The 27,008-nt window shown below is 44.6% G+C and overlaps 1 protein-coding gene across 2 annotated transcripts in view; it reads left to right on the top strand.

The window, feature by feature from the left end:
* The window catches only part of LOC111153783 (platelet derived growth factor D), a 223,475-nt gene that overhangs the window by 152,554 nt on the left and 43,913 nt on the right, over positions 1-27,008 (top strand). The window lies entirely within an intron of this gene.

A 27,008-nucleotide genomic window follows, 5' to 3' on the forward strand; every position in this document is an offset into this window, starting at 1 on the left:
GAAAGGTCTATGTCATGATCATAGAGCTTCAGAGTTAGCAAGCCTCTTGAGGATCATAAAGCCTGAGCCCAGACCCTGGAGTTGCACACTGTTTGCTACAGTCACGCTTCTCTGTGTCCTCACCTCTCCTTCCACACACCAGCCGCCATTCCCAACTCTACGTGGTTCTGACCGGTGGAAATTGCTCAGCCTCTTACTGAGTCAAAATCTCTATCGTCATTAATTCTGGCTCTTGGGTCACACGCTGCCATGTGTCTGCTTTACTCACGTGGTCATTCATAGGACACTGGAAGGTTCCTGCTCATTGTCAGACGTTCTGCTAGGTGTCATGGCCACAGAGGTGGGCAGGACAGAGGGGTTTCTTGAGCCCCTGAAGTTTGTAATCTGGTAGGGATGACAATCAGTTACAAAGCCATGGGGAGTGGGAACAATGAGTAATGACACAGAAGTGCTGGGCTCTATGGGTTAAGCTCAGAGAGACACCGGGATGGCTTTACCTGTTCGCTCTATTAGACTACCCGTGACCCCTTCGTGTTCATAGCATGATGCCTTTTGTTTTCCCACAAACACTGTTTATTCCCATTCCACTTGACTCTGTCCCTTTTCAAAGGCCGGATACCAAAATAGAACACGGCACTATGAATGGAGTCAATTTGTGGTCTTGCTCCCCTCTTGTGTTAAATTGAGAATGGGGGAAAAAAACTTGCTTTTTATATCTGATGTGGGTGGTTTTTTGTTTTGTTTTTTTATTTTTGCGTTATCGTGAGTTATTAAACACTAAGTGAATTCTACACCAGAATAAATGGGAAAAGAGCATGAGGTGTGTCTGGTTCCAGTTTTTATTTGAAAATAATCCATCAAGCAAGATTTACATTTTTGCAAACAACCGTGCTGCTCAGCATGCAAGCTGAAGTGTGAACCTTTGGTTTCCACCTTTCTTTCTTTCCACATGTCCACTGTGCATCCATTCTCTGCTGTTCATGGATGAGCAGGCTTGGCATGTTGGAATGCGGGTGGATAGGCTTAGGGAAGGACTTTTTTTCCCTTAAAATACCAAGCACTATCCCGGATGATGGAGATACTTTTTGTAGAACTTTGGTCATGACTAAATTGAACGGTCCATAGTCAGTTAGAAATACCCCTAACCCTCATACAGGGACACTCTAAGGCGAAATAACGCCTTTTTGTTTTTGTAGAACAGAGAGTACAGATATGGATTTAGGGAAGAGCTACTTCTCCCGTTGGAGGGTTTTGGGGTTTTGGTTCAGGCTCATCACTCCCTCACTAGCCGGTGGCAAGTGGCATATGGGACAGCCTCTAGAGGGGCACGGAGACTGGCATCCCCCCACTCCCTTACTCATTCACCTGCACCAGGACTCCACTGTGGGTTTGGGGGATGACAACAGTTATCACTTCTCTGTGTACTTCCCTGCCAACCCCTTGGTCTGCATTCATTGGGAATAGCTCCAGGCTCCCTTTTCTGCTCCTAAAGTCCTCTGGCACTAAGTGTGATCCCTGGGAGACAAAGTGCTTTGGTGGCTGAATCCCAACAGGTGGGAGGAGCTTCCCCTCCAGGTGTGTACAGACTGTAGATCTGTGTGGCTGCGGATAAAACGTCCATTTGATTCTTGCTCAACGGGGATAGAAGATCGCTATGGCTCGAGCCATGTATTGGGAAGACCATGTCATTTGTGTTTAAGTTGTCCCTGCAGAGACTTCAAAGCAGCATTTGTAAAGTCAGACTCCACCGAGACCAGGCTTAAAGCCTACAGTTGGCCAACTATGAGCTAATATGGAGACAGGGGATTAAAAATGGTATCCCCGCTTAAGTGTTATCTAAACTATTATTTTTACAGTGTTACGCAGTCCCGCAAAACTTCTAAGGGTTGGAGGCAGCTGTTCTGCAAACCCTACCTTCAGATGTGTTAGGTTCTAGGGACGTTTGAGCCTGAGAATATTTTCTGAGGAGTCAGCGTGCTCTGGGAAGATGGCAAGTAGCCATCTTGGTAGGATATGACCACCTCCCTTCCATCTCTCCCTCTTTACGTTTCTGCTTCCCATGAAACATCTCTCTTCCTCATACCTCAGTGACTCTCCAGGTGTACAGGGATGTTCTCTGGGGCTGGAAGTAACAGGTGCCCAGGACCATCAGAGCCCCGTGCTCGGGAATCAGATCTGCATGGTCTCGGCTCATAACGTGTGCGGGATACCAAGTCCAGTACACATCTTGGGCATTTTTCATTCCAGCTAAGTGTGGGAGGTGAATGGTTTAACATCAGGGCCACTTATTTTTGGTTAGGACTGGTTCATGTATTACAATCTTGTTTGCTATGCTTGGAATTCGATCCACCTTTTTCTACAGCACCTGTCCCAGTCTCTCTTAGAGCAAGGCAGTGCAATCTCATGGGGCCAGTTTTGCTGTAAAGCTCCCTTTGTGTTGAATAAGGTTTCCTTCCTTACTAATGGTCTGATATTTAACAAGTCTCTTACCCTTTGCTCTTACATCTATAAAAGGAGGGTAGTAATGGGATTCGGCATGTGGTTTTTAGATGATAACACACACTTAGGGGTCAATCATCATGACACCAATGATCCTACCTTTACCATCACTAATTGTGTGTATATCTGTCTCTTCCAGATTAATGGTGTTAAAAATAATTCAACTGAGTAAATTTTACAGATTTTGTTGGCTTTATTTAATGATTCACTCATCAGGCAAGATCCAATCTATCAGACAGGACGTGGCTCCAAGGAGCTGTGCAAATAGAAAGACGTTTATAGGCAGAAGAGAGCACGAACAAGGAGGTTATACTAGGCAAAAAAAAAAAAAAACTGAGTTCATTACCGCAAAGTTATGTTTCCTTGGAAGACAGCAGGAGTCCATCAGGCAGATTGTATAACTAGTATTAATCAGGAGATTCCTGATTGACTGCTTTAAGATTCTGTTCTGGGGAAAACCAACACTATAATTAAGTCTCTGTTTGGTAACGTGGCCTTAGCATGAGTGACTCCATTTTAAGCCCGTTGTCTTAATTTTCACAATGGTATTGAACTATTCAAGGGTAGGACAATTGTATTTCTGTGTATATGCTGCATGTGCCTTCTACATGGCTAGCGAGTGAATTTGTTGAGTTGACTCTGTCCTGATAAAATATGATTCAACAGAACTTCCTAGTTTCATTTTTTGCTTTCTGCTCAGTCTTCTTTCCCTAATTTTTACTCTATGGAGGAGAATAGGTAGACTTCAGAGGGCATCATTGTTTTCAGATACTTGTTAGCAAGATGGGATTGTGTAAATAAATGAGGATCTCCCACCTCAATTCCAGTTTGTGGGGGAATGGATGGATGGGTTGTCAGGAATCTGCTTTTAAAGACCATTAAGTAGGTTATTGGAAAGTTATCCAAATACAAGCCTCCCAGTGGATGGTTTTCAGAGAAGTCAGCAACCATGGGTGTGAATTTCAGCTCTGTGGCTCACTGTAGTTTTTCATCTGTCAAATGAAGGTAATACTGCCCAACATTAAGTAGTTGCAGGCATTAAATTAGAGAATTTTGTAAACTCCCTAGAACTTAATAATTACTTATGTATCTGCTATTCTTATTATCATTGGTATTATTATTAATAAAACAGGTGACAGGTGCACTCCTCAGCCCTCTTCAAACAGCCCAGGTGTCAGTAAGGGCCATACACCTGTATAGACACCTCTAACCATCATCCTTTCCCTCCATCCAAGGTAGAAACATTTTACTGCACATCGTAACAAACATAAAAACTTTTATTTGTGTGTGTGTGCACTTGTGTTTAACGTAAGGTACTTTTTTAAAAATTCATAAAAATAGTAAGTCATTTTAAAGCTATTCAAAAATTTTTTTATTAACAAATTGCAAGTCATTTCAAAACTTGAAATTTGCTAGTACCTCTTATAAACAATTAAAAAGCAATTTTATCAGACCAGTTGCTTAACTACGGATCTCTATAGTTTGAATTAATTTCAAGTGGTGTAGTTAAGATTTCCATTGAAATTGAAGCTGCATGAATCGTGGTTTCTTATTATAAATAATGTAATTATATTATAAATAATATGATTATAAATAATTATTTCGAGAAGAAAAGGGAGAAGGGAAAGAAGAAGAGGAGGAGGAGAAGAAAAAGGAGGAATAAAACGAAAGAATTGAATAAGATGGGATTCTCAGTTACAACTTTTGCAGATTCCACTTTCGTTCAACTAAAACCTTCCAGCTGGTTGAACAAAAACAAATGAATGGTGTGGGTAATTCATGCTTATTCCCTGAAGTGGAATTCTCAGACAAAGCTGGAGAGTGAAGAACCCCATTTACTTTCTTCGTAAAATGTGTAGCATGTCTTCATTTGCACAGTCAGATAAAAATCGTGGGACATTGTGAACACGTCCTGGGGCCCCAGCCACACGGCCAGACCGTGTGTAGAGCCAGGAACAGTCGAGGTCAGGAGGGTGATCACACTGTCACTGTCTCCGTCAGTTTCATCCTTACAGATAGATCCTACTGGAGCTTTGGGAGCCGTAAAGCCTGTGCAAGAGAGCTCGCTCTTTCTGTCTCCCAGATAAATAAAACAAACAGGAGGGGAGCAGAGCAGGAGGGATGGGTGCAGGCTCTGAAAGCCACAGGCAGCTGTCCCTGCAGTGGGCTGCCAGGCTGGGAAGCCCCCCAGCCACTTCAGCGCCTGTGGGTTGAAACTCAACATCTTATGGACAGAGTCTCGTTGTACCGCCATTTTATAGGCACGGCTAGACAGATGTTCTCATCTAAGTGTTCCAAATGTCCTAGAATCCCACTAATTCCATAGCCTATTTTGAAGTGAATTCATTATTTTAATCAGATCGCTTTCCTAAAACCTGAGCACATAGTGAAAACCTTAATAGAATTCATGAGAGACTGAAGAGCAAAGTTTCGTATCATCTTGGAGCAGAGGATACTTTCTCAAAGGTATGGTGAGGTTCACCAGCAAACTGCAGGTGTCAAGGGTTAGGGTGGGGGTGGGGGTGGGAAGCAGAAGAGGAGCAGATAGATAAATTTAAAAAAAAAAAGACTAAGGAAACAGGAGGAGACAAAAAAGGGAGGTGAATGCAGCCCCATGATAACACGGTCCAGCCCTGCCGAATTCCGGGCATTTGTGCTGGTCATGCCTGGGCCTCAGTGCATCACTCAGCAAGCTTTTCGCTGAGCACTTACAATGTGCCTAGCACTATGGCACGTCTGGACTGAGTTCCTGCCCCCCAGGACTGATAATTGGGCACAGATGAGGAGGAGGAGGAGAAGGAGAGCACCCATCCCCTCCCGTTACTGGGATGATTAAATGCATGAGATGTTTAATTCAGGAAGTGACCACCCTGCTGCTACCAACCCACGCACTGCAGGAAGACTGGTTTCAGGAAGAATGTAGAATAGAGTTGCAGAACCTTCGAGATCCAGTGCCTAGGACAACCCTCATTTTACAAATGAGGCAGTGAACAGAGAGAGGTTACGAGTTGGCCTGCGGTCACAGAGCTCACCCACAGGTACTCTCCACAAGATGGGGAAACTGTGGGCCCTCCAGGGAAAAAGGCATACATCTAACACCGTCCGTAAAATCTCGGGGAACATCCACGTTCCCACCACGCGGTCCTGCGGGTCCGTCGATGCAGCTCAGAGCCCCACATGTATTGTCTGCGGGTGCTACCCAACTTTGGGAGTGTTTTTGTCCATGTTGACTTGTCAGTTCCAACACAGTATTCGAAATAATACTTTACGCCTGTAATTAATTTTTCTCCTAAGCCCCATATACTAACCACATGAGCAGGCGACTCCCTGCATGTTGAGTAAACACATGTCCAGCTTCGAGGGGGAGCGAGTTTAATGACACTTGGGCAGTCCAGCATCCTGTTTATCTAGGGCGTAAATTCACAGCCATACTACAAGTAAACTTTCGTCCTTGAGATCCGGGAAGTTGTAGTGACTCTAGGTGACTGTGTCTCTTTATAGACCCATAACTTTCTCTCTATAACCATGCTCTTTGATGCGCTAATACTTGGTAGCTGGAGAAAAAGAGAAAAATGAAGGAGAAACCATTCAACTATATTAGAAAAGGCTTGCATACTTAAGATATGCCTCAAACAGAGCACTGTTTCTTTCTTAGAAAGCCAAGATGTGAACCTCAGTAAAAAATACCTCTACCTAGTATTCGCTTGTAAATTCAACAAATATTTCTAAGAACTTACGGTGGATCGTAAGAAGAAAATGATGGTCCTGAGTGGGAGAAAGGACATGATTATAAACCACTGGGCATCGCAGGGACAGAATGTGTGGGGCCTCTGGGGGCCCACGGGGAGGGCGGCACTGACCTTCATGCTGGCAGCGACAGCTGGTGTAGGAGAAGGAAGGCTGGTGTAGGAGAAGGAAGGCTGGTGTAGGAGAAGGAAGGCTGTTTCCCCCTGTGCTCCCAGGCCCTCTGTCTGGGGCCCTGCAGACGAGACCGACAAAAGACAGAAGGACAAGAGAAACACGAGTGTATGAACACAAACATCTCACACGCACAGGAGGGCACTCAGTGGTGAGTCACTCCAGGAGGGCGGTTAGAACTGGAGTTCACAGTCCGTCTTAACAAAAGAACAATACATCTTCGAGGAAGGGACAAGACAAAGGAAAGGGACTTGGAGTTTGCCAGCAGCACACTCTGGGACGGTAAATATGGGGTGGGGGGAGCTAATAGAAGCCAAGGGCCAGTGGGTCAGGTGTGTTCTGTAGGTTCCTCTGGTGCCTCCAGGCTGGTAAGGGTCTAGCGTTTTCTCTGATTAACTTCTGCCCTTCCTGGTGGAGAGGGGAGTGGGGATCCGTTTATAAATTTATATCCTGCTTCTAGGCAGATGGGGAGGGCAGAGAGCTTGCCCCGTGTCTCTTCTTTTCAATTGCTTTTAGCTCAAAAGACTCTTTATGCCAAAGTGACATATCCTGGGGTCCCATAGTCTGTTCCCCTCCACTGGACTGAGGAGAGGGAAACACCCCAGGAAGAGGGGATTGCCTAAGTAAAGGCCCAAAAGGCAACGCATTTCAGAATATCCCGAGCGGTTCAGTCAGAGCCGTAGAGATGGAGGTTATTAACCGCGTTCCACACTTTCTTCGTTCTAGCCAGCAGAAGAGAGAGACACGAAACCAAAAAGTCAGCAGAATAGCAGCTTCCTTCATGGTGTTCTGAGAAATGCCAAAGCTCGGGACCCTTCTGTAAAACTAGGGAACCGTCAGGGGCCCAACCTGAGGGGAGCGTGCCTCTCCTGAGGTGCAAATTCACGCCCAGGGGTTCTTTTGAGGAGTCTGGGGTCCAGAGAAGAGGCTGGGGTGCACTTACATGCCCCTCGCTGTGCATGGAAGATTGTAGGTCTGGGCCCAAATAGTCACAAACAGGCAGGACAGCCGATAAGGTCGGCAGACTGTGCATCGCAGATGGGCCAGGAAATGGAGGGGAGCCGAGACCCTTCCCGGTGGTTGGCGTCCAACGCAGGCGGCCCAAGGGAGACATGGAGAAAAGGGATGTGGTGGAGGAAGCATAGCAAGATAGACGTGATGAAGGGAAGGCGTTTGTGATGAAAGAGACCAGAAATGTTTGTTGATGTCTCCATATCTGTGAACAGCGGCAGGAACACAGACAGAAGCGTTTCCCCCTCCGGAAGCGCCAACAGAGAGCTCCACGAAGGGCCTGAGCCCACAGTGACTTATGCTTGTGCTTTTCAACCAGTCGTCTTGGTCACAGTCCTTGGGAACTCAACCCCACCCAGCTCTGGTTCCAAGGAGAGTTGGTCGACCTGCTCCCTCTCGGTAGGCATCGGCTACCCAGGGAAGTTGAAAGTCCTTGGAACTTCAGGGCAGTGCCGGTCTCCTCTCCCAGCTGAACAAAGGAATTAGAAATTAATCATATAGACAGGACTCATCTAGTCTTGAAAACACCTGCCCTTAATGTCCCCTTGATCAGTGGGAAGGTGACCCATTAAGGCTGACCTCCATTCAGCATTGCTTCTGACTCCTGTGAAAATACTGAGCTACAGATTCAAAGTGAATCTTTCCTTATTTTGCAATTGAAAATTGGAGTCAGGCAGGCAAAAAAAAAAAAAAAAATCAAAAAGAGATTAAAAAGGTATGGAGCCATCTCTGGAAGAGAGAAACACATGAATAAGTAATCAAGTAATCATTGCTGCTGGGCTGGGTCCTGCTGATGGCTTCCTGATTGGTCTCTCTACCTCCTGTCTCCCTTCCCTTCCGTCTGTCCAGAACACAACTGCCTGCTAAAGGAAAGCTGTGATCACATCATTTTCCAGCTGAAAACTTGTGAATGACTTCCAATTTCCTGTGAACCTCATGTCCAAACACCTCACTCTGGTCCTGAGAGTCTTCCGCATCCTGATCCCAAGCTCACGTTCTAGCCAGTTCTCTCTTCTCCGTATGCATTCTTCATTCCAGACAAACAGCGTTGTTCCTTGATGACCCAGCTATCTCAGGATTTTCCGCCTCTCATCCCTGCTATTTTATTTTCGTATCTGTGTCTATACCTCTCCTCAAAAACCCAAGCCCTCCGCAGTCAAAGCATATTCAATGTCAAGGCTACTACCCGTCCTTAGCTCATTTCCCTCCGTTAGGCACTCAGATCGTCAGTCTTTATCAACACTGTGGTTGAAATTTTCAAGGAAAAAGTAATGAACACACATCCCAGATACTTTGTGAACTATATAGAGTAGTAATGAAGAAAAAATAAAAGAAAAATACCAGTAGTTCCCATCACCCAAATATAACCTCTATGAATATTTTGATGTCTTTCTTTCCAGTCTTTTTTTTAATTGATAAAAATCTTTGCACACATGTCACTGTCTCTCCTGGAGGGTAGGGAGCGGCTTATTCCTGAAGGTCTATCAAAGGTATTGTTGTAAGTAGGTCTGTCTCAAGAGGTTTAATGGAGCTGAGCCAACACATATTCACTGAGTTCCCATGATGCATCTCAGTTTGGAGTAAAAACAGTAAAAAGCAATCCCCAGAGATGCACAAAGACAAGATGTACTAACAGCCCATTGCCTGGGTGTTTCCAGACTTAAGGCCTGAGAGAGCTGCAGTCATACCAATGGGCCTGAGATGTTTTGGTCCAGGACTGAATGGGCGTTGGAGGAGCGGACGTGAGGATGGAATGGTGGGAGCCATTGTTGGGGTCAGAGGTCATGGGACTGTGGACTGGAAGCCGGCATTCTCATTGTGAAATCTGTCTTTTCAGCCTCAAGGAGCATAGGGTTGCCTCAGTAGCAGCCCGAACTTAACAGTTCTTATGTCGAACTATGTAACTGTGACATGGTTTGGATACTCCATTTCTCATGAGGAAAGTTTGCAGCTTGGAAAGCCTCGGGGCTTCCTCCTAAGAGCAAAAAGGTCTTTGGGGTCCTGACATTCTAACACTCTCAGGATCTTTCCCAAGTCTCTAGAGCTTTCCAGGTTTTGAAGACACCCCAAAGCCGTACCTTTGATTGTTTGAGGTTTTCTGTACAGGACAGAAGAGCTGTGAATGAGGAACACTCAAGTTCACATCTGTGTATTATCTGTGAGACTAGGACGCACATTTAAACCGCCCAAGCTGCCGTTTCTTCATGTGCAAAGTGGGAAAGACCCACCTGTATCCCAGAGCTGCTCAAGGATTACCTGTAGGGTGTCTGGGTTTGAGGACCAGTTTGCATACAGCAGACGGAACTGTTATGAGGACTGTTAGCATTACAGTGTCTTTGGAGGGTTAGGATGAAATTAAGTGGTCCAAGGTTAAGAGGTGTTGTGCCTTAGTCCATCTGCACTGCTATAACAGAATACCATAGCCTGGATGACTTTTTAAAAAGTGATTTTTCAGTCTCGGAAGTTAGGAAGCCCTCTGAGAGGACTCATTTCCTGGTTCATGGCTGCTGTCTTTTGCTATAACCTCACATGGCAGAAGGGGTGAGGGAGTTCTTAGGAAGCCTTTGATAAGGCATGAAACCCGTACGTGACTGAATCGTCTCCCAGAGGCCCCAGGACCATCACATTGGGGATTAGCTTGCAAGATACGAATTTGGGGGTGGAGCAACAGTGAGCGTTCAGTCTTCTAAACCAGATGAACGCTGGGGAGATCATTGCACTAATAGTAAGGTCAGGCCTAGGAGCAGTTCTGTAACTTGACTCCGCTACCTTCCTGGAAACCTACACACACACTGATGCAGATTTGGGACAGTCACCCAAAAACCCTTAATGACTCTTTTTCATTATGCAACTTAGGCCCATGCCTTAGTCCCTTTTGAACTGTCCATGAAAATACCTTGAAATATACCTTCAGGATAATAATTCTAATTTTAGTAGTATGTTTGGATTTGAAAAGTTCCTGATGGCACTGCTGTAAGAAGACATTCATTCCTCACGTAGTTCTACAAAACACTGCAAATTGCCCCTAAAATATTCCTTTGGCTCAAAGATAAGTTGTATCTCCGGAGCTATAGCCGTTCGAGGCCACAAGGACTCAGTGTGAGCTTCCTGCATTTTTTCCCCCTGAAATGCTCAAACTGGCTATTTTTATGAAGAGAAAAATTCTGTAAGCCTCCTAGTATTTTCATCTCTACAATAAATATCTCTAGAACAGACAAGAAAGATATGAATTCGTAATAGAAACTTACTTCATTTAATCATGAAGATAACCTCAATAGGAAAGTTTTTTTTTTAATTGTTACAAAATATTTATAAATGCAAAGTCTTGACCAAAAAAATCATTTCTGAAGGAAAATCACGGTCATAAAGGCAGAGCTCCAAATTCAAATTTCAGGCCAGTACCTAATTTTTTATTGAATGAGTTACAAAAAACAACTATAAACGATCCATTTTCTTCTGTGCCTTTTATAAGAGCCTCCCTGTGTAACAAAAACATACGCTATCATCAATATGAAAATAAAATGGTTATTTCAAAACCCACGTTGCAGGCAGAATGACAAAGATGTTGTTTCCTGTGCCCCCCAGTTTCCTTTTGGAATCATCCACTACGCTGACTCCCACTTGTCTCACCTCTGCCCAGAAGGTTCTTTCCTCACAAATGAAAACCACTAGCAGATCTCTCATGCAGGCCAGGCTTAAATTCTCTGATTAATTCGGTCACTCGTTTATTCTACATGCATTCTTGCGGCTCTCCATCTCTGTATCAGGTTCCAAGCAAGGTCCTGGGGATGCAAATAAGCTGGGAACCCTGCCCTCACGACTGTAAAGTTGAGTAGACACGATGAGATAAGCAATGACTGAAATGCAGAACCAGAGGCCATGGGAGGGGAGAACAGGGAAAGTAACTGTGTGTTTGGGGAGAGGAAGGGATCAGGAAATGAGTCACATGGGACCTGTAGGAACTCAAGGAAGAGGTGGGGAATCCTTCAATCCAAGCAGAGGGAACAAAATGAGTCACTGACTGATAACAGCTTAAAGCCTTACCCTTAGCAAGTTATTTGCATTTAAAAGAGATAAATCCTAAAGCTAAAAGAAAGAAAGTCAACCAAAGGCATTTTATTTATTTATTTTTTTAACATTTACGAACCACTTTTTTTTTTAATTTTTTAAACTTATTTTCAGCGTAACAGTATTCATCGTTTTTGCACCACACCCAGTGCTCCATGTAATCGGTGTCCTCTCCAATACCCACCACCTGGTTCCCCCAACCTCCCACCCCCCGCCCCTTCAAAACCCTCAGGTTGTTTTTCAGAGTCCATAGTCTTTCATGGTTCACCTCCCCTTCCAATTTCCCTCAACTCCCTTCTCCTCTCCATCTCCCATGTCCTCCATGTTATTTGTTATGCTCCACAAATAAGTGATACCATATGATAATTGACTCTCTCCACTTGACTTATTTCACTCAGCATAATCTCTTCCAGTCCCGTCCATGTTGCTACAAAAGTTGGGTATTCATCCTTTCTGATGGAGGCATCATACTCCATAGTGTATATGGACCACATCTTCCTTATCCATTCGTCCATTGAAGGGCATCTTGGTTCTTTCCACAGTTTGGCGACCGTGGCCGCTGCTGCTATAAACATTGGGGTACAGATGGCCCTTCTTTTCACTACATCTGTATCTTTGGGGTAAATACCCAGTAGTGCAATGGCAGGGTCATAGGGAAGCTCTATTTTTAATTTCTTGAGGAATCTCCACACTGTTCTCCAAAGTGGCTGCACCAACTTGCATTCCCACCAACAGTGGAAGAGGGTTCCCCTTTCTCCACATCCCCTCCAACACATGTTGTTTCCTGTCTTGCTAATTTTGGCCATTCTAACTGGTGTAAGGTGGTATCTCAATGTGGTTTTAATTTGAATCTCCCTGATGGCTAGTGATGATGAACATTTTTTCATGTGTCCGACAGCCATTTGTATGTCTTCATTGGAGAAGTGTCTGTTCATATCTTCTGCCCATTTTTTGATATGATTGTCTGTTTTGTGTGTGTTGAGTTTGAGTTTTTTATAGATCCTGGATATCAACCTTTTGTCTGTACTGTCATTTGCAAATACCTTCTCCCATTCCGTGGGTTGCCTCTTTGTTTTCTTAACTGTTTCCTTTGCTGGGCAGAAGGTTTTGATTTTGATGAAGTCCCAAAAGTTCATTTTCGCTTTTGTTTCCTTTGCCTTTGGAGACATATCTTGAAAGAAGTTGCTGTGGCTGATATTGAAGAGGTTACTGCCTATGTTCTCCTCTAGGATTCTGATGGATTCCTGTCTCACGTTGAGGTCTTTTATCCATTTTGAGTTTATTTTTGTGTACAGTGTAAGAGAATGGTTGAGTTTCATTATTCTACATATAGCTGTCCAGTTTTCCCAGCACCATTTATTGAAGAGACTGTCTTTTTTCCACTGTATGTTTTTTCCTGTTTTGTTGAAGATTATTTGACCATAGAGTTGAGGGTCCATATCTGTGCTCTCTACTCTGTTCCACTGGTCTATGTGTCTGTTTTTATGCCAGTACCATGCTGTCTTGGTGATCACAGCTTTGTAGTAAAGCTTGAAATCAGGTAACTTGATGCCACCAGTTTTATTTTTGTTTTTCAACATTTCCTTAGCGATTTGGGGTCTCTTCTGATTCCATACAAATTTTTAGATTATTTGCTCCAGCTCTTTGAAAAATACCGGTGGAATTTTGATCGGAATGGCATTAAAAGTATAGATTGCTCTAGGCAGTATAGACATTTTAACAATGTTTATTCTTCCAATCCAAGAGCATGGAATGGTCTTCCATCTTTTTGCGTCTTCTTCAATTTCTTTCATGAGTGTTCTGTAGTTCCTTGAGTACAGATCCTTTACCCTTTGGTTAGGTTTATTCCCAGGTATCTTATGGTTCTTGGTGCTATAGTAAATGGAATCAATTCTCTAATTTCCCTTTCTGTATTTTCATTGTTAGTGTATAAGAAAGCCACTGATTTCTGTACATTGACTTTGTATCCTGCCACGTTGCTGAATTGTTGTATGAGTTCTAGTAGTTTGGGGGTGGAGTCTTTTGGGTTTTCCATATAAAGAATCACGTCATCTGCGAAGAGAGAGAGTTTGATTTCCTCATTGCCAATTTGGATACCTTTTATTTCTCTTTGTTGTCTGATTGCTGTTGCTAGGACTTCTAATACTATGTTGAACAAGAGTGGTGAGAGTGGGCATCCTTGTTGTGTTCCTGATCTCAACGGGAAGGCTGCAAGCTTTTTCCCATTGAGGATGATATTTGCTGTGGGTCTTTCATAGATAGATTTTATGAAGTTCAGGAATGTTTCCTCTATCCCTATACTTTGAAGCGTTTTAATCAGGAATGGATGCTGGATTTTGTCAAATGCTTTTTCTGCATCAATTGAGAGGACCATGTGGTTCTTCTCTCTTTTCTTATTAATTTGTTCTATCACATTGATTGATTTGCGAATGTTGAACCATCCTTGTAGCCCAGGAATGAATCCCACCTGGTCATGGTGGATAATCTTTTTAATGTGCTGTTGGATCCTGTTTGCTAGGATCTTGTTGAGAATCTTAGCATCCATATTCACCAGTGATATTGGTCTGAAATTCTCCTTTTTGGTAGGGTCTTTGCCTGGTTTGGCGATCAAGGTAATGCTGGCTTCATAGAAAGAGTCTGGAAATTTTCCTTCTGCTTCAATTTTTTGAAACAGCTTCAGGAGAATAGGTGTTATTTCTTCTTTGAAAGTTTGGTAGAATTCCCCAGGGAATCCATCAGGTCCTGGGCTCTTGTTTTTTGGGAGGTTTTTGATCACTGCTTCAATCTTGTTACTGGATATCGGTCTATTCAGGTTGTCAATTTCTTCCTGGTTCAATTTTGGGAGTTTATAGTTTTCCAGGAATGCATCCATTTCATCTAGGTTGCTTAGCTTATTGGCATATAACTGTTGATAATAACTTCTGATGATTTTTTCTACTTCCTTGGTGTTGTGATCTCTCCCTTTTCATTCATAATTTTATGAATTTGGGCTTTCTCTCTTTTCTTTTGGATTAGTGTAGCCAATGGTTTATCGATCTTATTGATTCTTTCAAAAAACCAGCTTCTAGTTTCATTGATACGTTCTACTGTATCTCTGGTTTCTACCTCATTGATCTCAGCTCTAATCTTGATTATTTCCCTTCTTATGTGTGGAGTTGGTTTGATTTGTTGTTGATTCTCCAGTTCTTTAAGGTGTAGAGACAGCTGGTGTGCTCTGGATTTTTCAGTTTTTTTGAGGGAGGCTTGGATGGCTATGTATTTCCCCCTTAGGACTGCCTTAACCAAAGGCATTTTAGACTTAAACCCACAGAGCATCATCTAGACCTCATGAAGCCTCCCAGTTCGAAGAAAATGATTCCTAATCAAGCATTTGTGTTAGAACCACCTAAGGAATTTTTTTTTTTTTTTTAATATAGGTGCTCAGAACTTCCCCTAGACTTGCCGAATCAGAGTCTCAGGGAAAGGGTGGGCAAAACTCTTATTTATAAAAGCTCCTCAGCGGATGTGGATGTGCTGCCCTGTGAAGAACTATTTCCTTTGATAAGAATGCTTAATCTCTCAGCTGCGCAGCAGAATGTGCACTGTTGTCTGAGATGCCATCCGTAACTTCATGTGGGCTGCTCATCGCACCCTCCGTAGCACTGATTCTCCAGAGCTGCTCTTCACAGCACTCATGTCGGGGGCTGACGGTTCTTGTTAGTGGGAGACAGAAACGCTCAAAGACAATAACAAGCCTTCATCGTATTCTGTCTGCTATCCTGCATCACTTATGGGAACGGCATGCGTTCGTGAACGTCCCTGAATGAATTAATGTTCAGGAAGTTCCTGGGACACCCTAGGGACACCTGCTGTGTACCCAGCACATAGTCGGATGAGCTGAGGTGAGGTGTGGCAGGGCACTTTGTAAAATGTGATACACCAGGAAGTTTCACGACATCGTATCAAACCACGGAGCCTGCTTCTTAATTCCGTTAAGCAGCTCAGTAGGCTCTGGTGTTCCTACCCTTGAAGTCACACTTTGCATGAAGGTCAATATATTTAAGCCCCATGAAAAGAGACCTCTTGATTAATTAGTTTTCTTAATTCCACACTACCTACTAATCAAACAGCCCCCGAGTTCGTATCTTCCATTAGTTAATGTTCTGTGTGGAGGCCTTAGGAGAGGGGCCCCTTTAAAAGACAGTATTCGAGTTGTGACACGTTCACGAGAAGGAGAACAAAGCCAGCTGCCTTGCGTCACAGACACCATCCCCACTCACTGCCCCTCTCCTCCGTCAGTAAACCAGGTTTCCTTCTGAAGACACCACTGTTCTGAACTTCGGTTAAGGGAACATTCCTTCTGTTTTGCTGTTTAAAACCGTTGTTGTTATGACAGAGAAAACAGACTTCACAGTGCCTGTTTGCTCAGGTGTTAGCAATGAGAATGAGACATTTTATGATAATATTTTGGGAAGGCACCTGCAGCCCCCCCCCCGGGGAGTGCTGGCAGTTTGCTGTCGTTCATGTATGTAGTACTGGCTCTCTTTCTCCCTGTTCTCATGGTTATATAACGTCTGTTATAATTTCTGTAAATCCGGCTTCTTGACACTTTTCGGGTGTGAACGGCTCCTTCCTCCTGTCATTTAGATGGTGGTCCCACGTGTTTAAAGGAAAAGGAGAATCTCTGTACAGAATAGATCTCATTATCAGATACGGAGTAAGTGACCATTGGTCCTCCCGGGCCTGCCCCGATCATCTAAGTGTTGGAGGCCTTCCCCCCAGCTTCGTTTTGAGACGAGGGGTTTTGGATGGAAGTGTCAGAACGCAGGGAGGTGATGCCACGCTGCCGGTGCGGCTCTGTGTGCTCAGATACTCCAGCTGCTAAGGGGGTTTGCAGGGGCCGATGCCACGGATAATCGTGGACAACCCGCCGTTCGCTGGGGACGTTGGAGGGTGCTGGGGACCGGGTCCAGCTTCCACAGAGAAACTGAAACCACGGGAGAGTGTCATCGGTGAGGGCGGAAGGCAGATTGTGAGGGACATGCTGACAAGTGCTGTGCGGTCCCCCCGGGGTGGATGGCACCCCCTCCGCCGCTGGAGGCGGCCGCACCCCAGGGGAGGGGAGCACCTCTCCCAGACCTCTCATGTCCCGCCGTTTGGAGTCCCCATTCCATCCTGGTGAGGTCAGCCAGCAGAAGAAAACACTGGGAATGAGAGAACAGGCATTGTCTTTTCTCTTCATATTTGGAAAAGTGCTACTCCCTTTTTAACTTCCTCACTCCTTAATCTCTTCCTCTATAAGCTCCCCCCACCCACCTTTTTCTTCTCTTTCCCTATCACTAGGCCTGCAGCTACCACAATCTCTTCCCCAGGCAACACCCAAGAATCTCTTCCCTTCCTTGTTTCTCAGCCTGTGGGACTGTCACTGAGCCCCTCCTTTCTTCCCCACATAAGAGAGCTTTCTGGGTCTCATATCCAAATCAATGAGCCTCTTCTCTTCTTCAAACCTTTCCATGGTTTCCCAGGATCTGTGACCGCATCCAAACAGACAACAGAGCATTTCCCGTTCCCTAGCTTCAGCCGGGCAGCTCTCTCCCTGGCTCTCCAGCCGTTCTGATACTCCAGTATTTCCAAGAACCGCTGTGGTGTGCACCCAGCCTCTGCAGGTTAACGGAGGCTTCTTCTGCTTCAAGAAGGCTCTGGAGTGTGAATGCAGAGTCTGCGGCTGCTCAGGGTAGGGCTGGCCGCGAGAGTTCCTGCTCTCCAAGCCTGAACTTGTCATGGAGGGCACAGAGTGAGGGCCAGAGCCCTTGTTCACACTGTAGCTGGTATGTGCTGGCGCGGAGGCTGACCCACGCGGGGTGTGCAGGATTCTCACAGGCTTTGGATCTTTCAAAACTCCCTCCGAGAGCCACATCTTCGGCTGGGCCTCTGTACCTCCCCCGCTGGCTGCGACCCCTTCCTCCTGCCTACCCAAGACTTCCCTTCTGTATTCTTCCAAAGACTCTCCCAAGACTATATTCTTCCAATGAGCAGCGACAGCCATTCCCAACACTTGTTGAGGGGTTCGTCTAACCCTGTAATTTCACAAAGCCCAGGGTCCCCTTTTATTGATGTCTGTATGCCAGCCCCTTGGCTAAGCCCCGTGCACATTGTTGACACTCATGGTGTAGATTCCAGTGAACGAATTGTTACTGCCAGACTTTCGCGATCGTTTCTTTTGTCGTTGGCCAGTTTGTTGAAGCCACACAGACAGGAACTGGAAGCAGTCGTTCGAAGTCTCCGTACAGCATCCCCGTGTCACGTGTGGCCTATGAAATAAGTGAGATAGGACCACATTTACACTGCTAGGTCGTGGACTTTTCCCTCTAAATGTGTATGTCTTAACCGGTTGGAACATTTGCTCCATCTCATTTCACCTGCTGTCACTGGTTCGGAGAATCAGATGAACCTGTCATGAGGACGTTCTCAGAAGCGGGGGTGTAGAGTTCCTTTCCCTGGGGAGGCTGTGCACGAGCCTATCTATACCTGCTGTTGAGTTTTCACAAAACTGAGCCTCACAGTCTCATTCCCTAAGCCCAGGCGGTCTGGATATGGACAGCTTGTGTTTGGGATAACCAGTCCCAGCCCAGTCTTCTGGCAGCAGTCTTCTCCACCGAACCCTGCAGGTGTCAAGGAGAAGAACCAAAAGATGAGTTCATCCAGAGGCTCCTCCCAACCTTGCCCACCTTGCTTTAGCAGTGGTTCTCAACCAAGGATGATCTCTCCTTCCTCCCCAACCCCAAGACAATATCTGGAAACATTCTCCTTGGTTGTCAGAACCGGCCGGGCCGTGGGGGGATCCGCTGGCATCTAGTAGGCGGAGACCAGGAACGCTGGTCAATATTCTGCAATGTACAGGTCACCTCCTTTCCAGACCCCAGCCAAAAATTATCCAGCTCAAAGTGTCAATAGTGCTGAGTTTAAGGAATTCTACTTTAAGCCTTTTCTACACATTTTCCTGTGCAAAGTTATCCTTGTGATTTCCTGGAGTATTTTAGAGACAGGACCGTGAGGAAAAAGGGAACAGCAGAGGACCTGTTATGACTTAAACAAAAAGGCAGGAAGGGTGCGGGGTGTGATATGAGAGGAAGTCAAGGAGATTTTCACAAACCACAACCTCCTTTCACCGTTTCTTCATTTCTATAACCCTCTTGAGTGTGAGCATGCATTATGCCCTGTTTTCACACCATGAATATCCCCAAAGTGGACAGTACACCTGAAACTGATGTAGCTAAGAACCCAGATGTGTGGTAAGCATTACAACTCGTGTTCTTTGCTGCTCTAATATTTATGAAGTAAGAAACAGTTTTACTGTGGGAGAATGCCTTAATAGAGTTAAATGGATCTTACACTTGAGATGGAATATTGACACAAAGATAATGTGCTAGGTTCTCATTCCTTTGGCAAATATTTGAAATTTACAATAAATTTTTACCTAGCCAAGGATCTTTTGAGAGGTAAATATGTATGTAATATAACTGAGATTAGCGTAAACGATTAAGTAGCTATTTTCAATGTGTCAAAGGTACCAGATACCTCTTCTTTCTAATCCATTGCCTATCCATTCCCCATAAATTTTCATGTAAGAGAAGATTAGATAATAAAAGCCCATAAGCAAAAGGATTAGGGTTTAATAAAACATGGAAAAGTGTCATATTCGTAAATGGCTAAAGGAGAAGATACTACTACCAGATTGACATCAATAAATAAAATAAGAATATTCCTCTCTGCTCTTTCATCGGCTTTCAGAGGCAATGAGTTTATGACTAGATGTATGCACTTCCAAGTACATTGTAAAGTGGATTAAAATTCCATCTGGTTTATTGCTTTTTCCTCCGAGCGGTTTCCTTATAGAGAGCTCAGGATATTAACGTATAAGTGTAATTTTCATAAAATACAATCCAAGCAAACCAAAGGGTTTACAAACTAGAGGCCTTTTAGAAAAATAAAATCAAAGGCAATTGAAATCATAAACATAAAATGAAAGCTGGGACAGAAATATATTCACAACAGAAGACAGATGCTCGGCGCAAGACACATAACACTTCTAGAAGCACAAACAGGAAGCCCGAGTGGGTCATTCCTTGTACCGTCTGTCACGGCAGTCGGGGGATTTCTTTCCAAAGGTGTATCTTTGAATACTTTGTCCACTCTGGTGTGAAATGACTTACAGGATGGCTTTTCCACTATTTCCACTGTGAGGCCATTCCACAATTTAATAGATATCACTACTGGGAAAACTTTGTAGATAGGGAGCCTACATTTTCTGTTATTCAATTTCATGCCCTGGCTTCTAGTTATTGCCCCCAGGGAACACTGTAAACAGTTCTTTCCCTTCATGGTGATGCATTTTGAGTTCTTGGGAATTTATATCGTATCCCCCTAAGTAACACTCCGAAAAATTTTATACATAGTGTACATCAAGTACTTAATTCCTTTGTCGATGAAAAATATATTTAGTTTTTATAATCTTGTCTCACAAATCATTTTCCTCAGTCTGTTAATCAATCTGCTCTTCCCTGAATTCCCACTTTTGTCAGCATCTTATATTAAACTACTCACAAAATGATCTGGTAACCTGATTCCCGTCTTATCAATGCACTGCGCACATCCAGCCATTGATTCCTAGTTTCAAACAGCAACGCTCCTGTGTTTTGGCCCCTTTGAAATAGCTCAACGGTTCCCTCCATAGCTTTGTCTCACTTGCTGTTTTTCACAGTGGAAGTCTCTCCTTTGAAATTTCAGAGAAAGTAGTTACAATTCTAGATTCAGTGATACCAAAAAAGTCTTAACTGCTTTTTATAAAGACTCATTTATTCCGTATTCCATACAATAGTGACATGGCATCCGGGATCGATATCTACAGGTGATTTCACTAGTGTCTGTGTTCTTCCAAGTTTTAGATGTTCTATATCGAATGTAATAGTAACATTTCTGTATAAAAATGTCTGAAGGACACTGTTAACTCTTCCCCCTACAAGGAACCTGTCCATGTACATGATACAAGTTAACGAAGTTACTGAAGGACTTTTGTCAGGTAAACAGACATTTTTATTCTGTTTCTTTCAAATTGATTAAGCATGATCATCTATGACAGGGAAACTCCCCTTTTAAATTCTTAAGACTTTTTTACTTTTTAACACCAATGTTTCCTCTTTTGTGAGATGATCTTGCCTTTTGGCAATATTTCAATTTTAGAGTTCTCAAGTTCCAGAATTAACATTGTTTTGAGAAGCAGTCGTTGTTTTTCCTCTCTATTTTATTGCTACCTGAATCTATATATTTTTTTGCCCTAAAAGAAACCAATTATGTGTAGTGAATAAATTTTCAAAAAGACCTTGCCCCAGAGTTAAATCTGTGAAAACCTTTGCAATATCTTGAATTTCAATCCTAAAAGCTCCTGAAGGAGTAGCTCTAATATCAAAGGACAGAAATAGCGAGAAAATATTTTCACATGGCCTTAAAGTAATTGAATTAGTCACCTGCTACCCCGCCTTCAGAGTGTTCATGTTAAGGGCAATACCTCAATAGTGTACTAAGAAGAAAAACATTTTTGGAGATAAACTAAATGCCAACAGTTGTCTCCCTGCCAGGAAAGTGACTTTGGAGAACCTTTACTTGTCTCACATTTAGAAATGCTTATGAACAGAAATAATTATTAACCCATAAGCCAACATCTAACTTTAAACCACCTTTATGAATAGAAATAGCTTGAAAGTGAGTTGGCCACTTGCAAATATGATCTTTAAACTTACTAACCAAATTTCCATCTCATTGATAATGGATCTTCATGAAGGATTTGTAGAAGGACAAGTGTCGCATCATGCCTTTGGAACTCAGGTATTTTTCAAGTCTTTAAGGAGAGCCTGATATGTTCCAGGAACTGTATTAGCTCCTGTGAATGCGTGAAAGTTCATGAAAAGCACACTGTAGGTCTTTGTATACTCTGGGGACACAGAGGAGGCATCCTCTACGAATCAGACCCAATAGGGCTTCTCAAAAGAAGTGATTTCATTTGTGTTCTAAACAGTAAGGCAGAGTTTACTAAAGGGAAAGGGTTGGGAGAACTTTCCAAGCAAAGAGAGTGGCCTCTGCAGATTTACAAGGGCGGAAAAAGCATGAGATAATTCTGAGAGCCCAGAGAAATATGAGTGACTCCCTGGAAATCATGGAGGAGAGTAAGAGGGAACCAGAGACTGAGGTTTTGATGTCCTCATCAAAGGACATTCGACGAGCTACTGAGAACCTCTGAGGGATTTGGGGCTTGGAGCTTGCGTGGGTGGAGGAGCGCTTTTTGTTTTGATTTTGCTTTTGGAGACCGATATGACAGACCAGTGGAGGTTAGATTATAGTCGGACACAAATAGACAAGAGCTATTTAGGGAGCTACCACAGAAATCCACATGAGATTTGATGAAATTCTGACTTAAAACTTAGGGTGGAAGACATGGTTTTGAAGGATTAAGAAATTACGATCTGAGGAATTTAGTGACTAACTGGAGCCATGTCTCAGCGGACACTGCAGTATATAGTGTACAACAGGTGAAGGTGATTGTGGTTTTCTAGGAAAGGGGCACAGGACAATGAACAGGTTTTGTGGGAACGTTGATGAGTGCCATTTTGGACATGATGAGTTTGAAGAGCATATGGGACATCTGCTGGAGTGGTGGCTAGAGATAATGTGTCAGATTGATCTAATTCTCAGCAAAGATTTCTTGGCATGATATAGGGAGTTAGGCAAATTCATGTACATATTAGTGCTGATGCCAGGAAATTCAGTGAGTTTACCCAGGTACCAAGCATCAAGTATCAGAATCCTGGAAAACACTGAAATTTAAAAAGACATTAAAAGACAGGGATCCAGAGAAGTACTACATGGAGAAGTAAAAGGAGAGCACCAGAACGTCATACCACGAATGCCAAGGGCAGCGATGATTACGGAGGGCAGCTTCAACAACGCTGAATGTTAGAAAGGTTTCAGGTAAAACAAAGGCTGTAGAAAGGGTTCATTGGTTTTGGAAACTCAAAAACTATTAAAACTATTAACAAGACTGTTTTCATTGGAACAAGAACCAGGCTGGCATGGGATGAAGGGCGGACCGAAACTGCAGGCACACCCAGTGTAAACTATTATTTCAAAAAGCTTGAGTGTGAAAGGATGTGAATTTCAACAAATGATACCTAGAGAGGAGGTTTGAATCAGGAAGATACTTCTAAGATAGTAAAGCGACTTGAGCATTTTTTATAGGTTAGAGGGACAGATAACTAGAGGAAAGAGGTGTGGAGATATAAGAAAGAAAGGCAACCCAGGGTGCTGGGTGTGTAATTGTCCTCCAGCAGAAATCCAGATGAAAGTGTCCGGATGTTGAGGAATGGTGGGATTATTCCAGAGGAGGCCTTGGCAGCGTGGGGCCCTGGGACAGCTCAGTGGTGGGGGCGTACTGATAAGAGAGGATGGGAAGTGATGGACCACGTGGCCTCTAAGATCACAGAAGGCTGATGGGCGCCTGGATGGCTCAGTGGATTGAGCCGCTGCCTTCGGCTCAGATCATGATCTCAGGGTCCTGGGATCGAGTCCCGCATAGGGCTCTCTGCTCAGCGGGGAGCCTGCTTCCCTCTCTCTCTCTGCCTGCCTCTCTGTCTACTTGTGATCTCTCTCTGTCAAATAAATAAATAAAATCTTTAAAAAAAAATCACAGAAGGCTGATAACTTGGGTGGATGTGGAGGTACTGAGTGTCTAGAGGGCTCACTGAGGTTAAAGACAGAGGGACAGCAGCAAGAACTCAAGAGCGTATGAGATTACAGAGCTCATGGCGAGAGTGCACGGTGCCTTTAAGATTTTGGATGTAGAAGGGGCTGCTGGAGTGGAGGCACCAAAGACATGAGTCAAAGGACCGCAGATCAAGGGTATTTGCCATGCTGTCCGCATGGACTCTGGCATCATCCTGGTGATGGCAGCAAGAGGTGAGGACATACTGAAATGCAGATGCCACCATACTTGGCGAATGTGGGGAAGTGCCCACGACTTCAGGAGAAGGAACGTCATAGCAAAAGCTGAGAAGAAGATTAATATATTATTATTTTTTAAGATTCTATTTATTTATATGACACAGAGAGAGATCACAAGTAGGCAGAGAGGCCGCAGAGAGAGGGGGAAGCAGGCTCCCCGCTGAGCAGAGAGCTCGATGCGGGGCTCAATCCCAGGACCCTGAGATCATGACCTGAGCCGAAGGCAGAGGCTTAACCCACTGAGCCACCCAGGTGCCCCGAAGATTAGTATATTATTAACAATAGCTGTGTGTCCTGAGTCTCAGAGGAGGTGACTGTGTACGTGTCCTTGTATGTGCCCTCAGTGTCTTTCGAAGAATGTGGTAGAACCAGTAGTGTGGATGGCCTCCGATGGGCATTCTCTAACAGAGATGTGGGGCCTTGGGAATATGTTGTATGAAAAATAACAACGATTTGGAAGTATCAGAATGGAGGCCAACGAAAGGCAGCCACATTTCCCAGCCTGGCAGGCATTTCAGAGCCGCCGCTCTCCTGTCAGCCCAGAGGGAACACAGTCTTCAGAGGGAAGCAAGAGAGCGATCCGTGAAGACGGCTGGGGCATTGGGGTGTTGGTCCACACGTGCTGCCCATCGCCTCTCAGAAGTCATCTCCTGCCGACGGGCGCCATTTTGAAATTAATCTACTCAGTAGTTTCTAGACTGAAAACACTCCGCCAGTGTCAGAAATCCAATTTAAAGCTTCCTTTTTATTTGGGAAGAGAAGGTGAAGCCCAGGTTAAAACAGCTCCCAGAAGCGATATTCTGTCCTGAGTATGATAAGTCATCAGCTTTCCGTGCCATCCGTACACTTGGTAAGAAGTTGGTGGAGGACAACGTGGTGCTCTCTTGAGGGCAAAGGTTCTTGTTAACTTGTATTCTTATTTTCTATAAAAGTTTACAGCTTTTTGGTTGTTGCTCCTACTGCTCTTAAAAGAATAGTGTCTTCCACTTAACGGGAGGGTGAAGGGTGTTGTCGTTGCTGTTTATTCTGATGAAATCTAAGATACACCTCGGCTGAGCAGCGAGGGGCACGGCAGACAAGCCACCAGGGCTGAGGGAGAAGACGGGAGCCGTGGAAGGCCTCAGAGCAAACAGGCAGCTTCCTGCACGCAGCTGTGTCTGGCGCTGTGCTTAAAGAGGCTGTTATGGTGCCTCGAACAGTCTGTCTTGCCTCCTCTCTCCCTCCCCCGTCTGTCCCCCAGACCGCAGTAGGAAACATCCTACACAGACCTGAGAATACAGTGATTCTCACTGCATGCCTTTCGCCCGACCCAAATCATTTTTGGCTTCTGCATATCACCTACTGTCACATAGTTCTTTCTCCGCATCATAAGGAAATAGGCGGCATCTCCCCTCACTATCCTGTTCTGAGAAGAGCCAAGTGCTAAAGGCAGGAGCCGGCATCACTGCCCGCACTGCCCGCACTGCCCGCACTGCCCGCACTGCCCGATCAGGGCCTGGGGGAGATTCCCGGCGGGGGGTGGTGGTGGAAGAGTGTCGGGGCCACGGTGGGGGGGATGCTTTCTCTCCTCCAGCCGGAGTATCAAGAAGCTGTGAAATGTCAGGATTCTCGTGTTCTTCCCTAGGCTGAGGAGGACTCCTTTAAACCTGTCTGTCAGGATGACAGGAGGTCACCAAAGACTTCTTGAAAGGGCAGTGAATTTTACATTAGGGTTGAGACTACTATGGTCAGCATTTGGATACGGTAGATGGTGTGAGCAGGATCATGAGCTCGACCCAGCTCCCCTCCCACCGCCCCCCTTCCTGCCATGGGTACCAGGCTCTTCTCCGCCCAAAGACAGGGGCTTTGGGTTTCAGTGACATTATTTCTACCCATAAGCATTCCATTAACGTAGCAGGTGTACACAACAGCTGTGCAAAACTTTGCATCCAATTCAAATAAAATCTGAGGGGGATTTTGCAAGTATTGGATTTTTTTTGTTTTTGTTTTGTTTTTTGGATTTTTTGTTTTTTGGATTTTTGTTTTGTTTTTTTTTTTGGATTTGTTTTAAAGTAGTGCTTCCATAGCCAGAAATAAAGGCTGTCATTTTTGATGATTAAAAAAAAGTTGTTGCATTTTGCAGGACTATGAACTATGACCCCTAATGTCCTTCCTAACTTGATGCTTTACATGAAAGGAGAGCTAATGCGCTTACATAGTATGTGTCTCCTGTGTATTCAAAAGCTGGCTTTCATACACAGTTGTTAGAGTCATCCTAAATGACAAAAAGTTTCTTCTGGCTTCTTCCACGTCAGCTGCAGAGAGAGCAGAGTAAATGCAGTTCCGTGTCTGTGTATCAAGACTTGTGTATCATTTCATATAAAATAGGTTTTCTTTTACAGATGATTTATTTTAAATGCCAGTGATTTTTCCTGGAGGGAACTGATATTGGGACAAGAAATAGTGTTTTGCAAACACATCTAGTATGAGATTACTTCTCTCTTCATTCCTCCGCTCTGTGGACTATTTCTACCTTTTTGAAATATAAATATAAATATTACTGAGATAATATCAGGGGACGTGTTACAAGAAGTGGACACTGGACTGCACTATCTTTTGGAGCAGAACACAGGCTGGGATGAACTTGGAGGTAGCACCTGGATTCAGGGTGAACACACACCTCACTCCCGCCCCGGACCAGGAGTACCGCTGTGTCTGGCTGTCTTCCAAGTGGGCTCCACCGGCTCCCTGTATGCATCACAGGGGACAACCACTGACCCTTCCAGGGCGGCCAGTTGCCTCTGAAAGCAAGATGATTTTCCTTCGCTTCTCCAGCACTGACAGAATTGGGCCAGACTTCAGCGGCTATTGGAAGGGTACCCTAGAGGAGGGCCACTGGTGAATTTGGGGAAGAAGACAATGAGAGACCAGAAATCACTCCGGATGTCTGCGGAGCTATTTAGAGAAGGTGTCTCATTTCTGAAAGCTTGTGCTAGACTGGGAAACAGTTTGACGAGGCATCAGGAGATGCCGGCTCTCATTCTGGCTTTCTCAGGAGTTTGGGGTGCCCCCATGAGAAAACAATTGCTTTGGACACTTACTCCTGAGATAGTCAGGGTTTGCCGAGTTATACCACACTAACAACAAATGACTAACACTGAAATGGCAGTGGCTTACAAAAGCAAAGGTTGGCTTCCCAGTCACGTTTCGTGTAAGTTCCTAATCCCCAGCCACAGGCTCCTTGTAGCCTCCCCATCTGGGAGACGTCCCCGTCAGGGATGCACGGCAGAGGGAAAAGAGCGATAGCAGAACCACACAATGTGTTTCAAAGCTTCTCCTCCCCTTCAGCTGGCCAAAGCAAGCCACACGGCCAAGCCTGCCTTCAAGGGAGCAGGAAATATGCCGCCCCCATGAGGAGGGCAACGGCAGAAGCCCTGAGAAGATGAACCTGGTAGATGGGGGCACCTCCGTGCCTAGAAGCCGAAGGCATTGGGCGGTGATTT

This window comes from Enhydra lutris, unplaced genomic scaffold (genome assembly GCF_002288905.1).
Source record: "Enhydra lutris kenyoni isolate GAN:26980312 unplaced genomic scaffold, ASM228890v2 scaffoldscaffold34, whole genome shotgun sequence".
Lineage (NCBI taxonomy): Eukaryota > Metazoa > Chordata > Mammalia > Carnivora > Mustelidae > Enhydra > Enhydra lutris.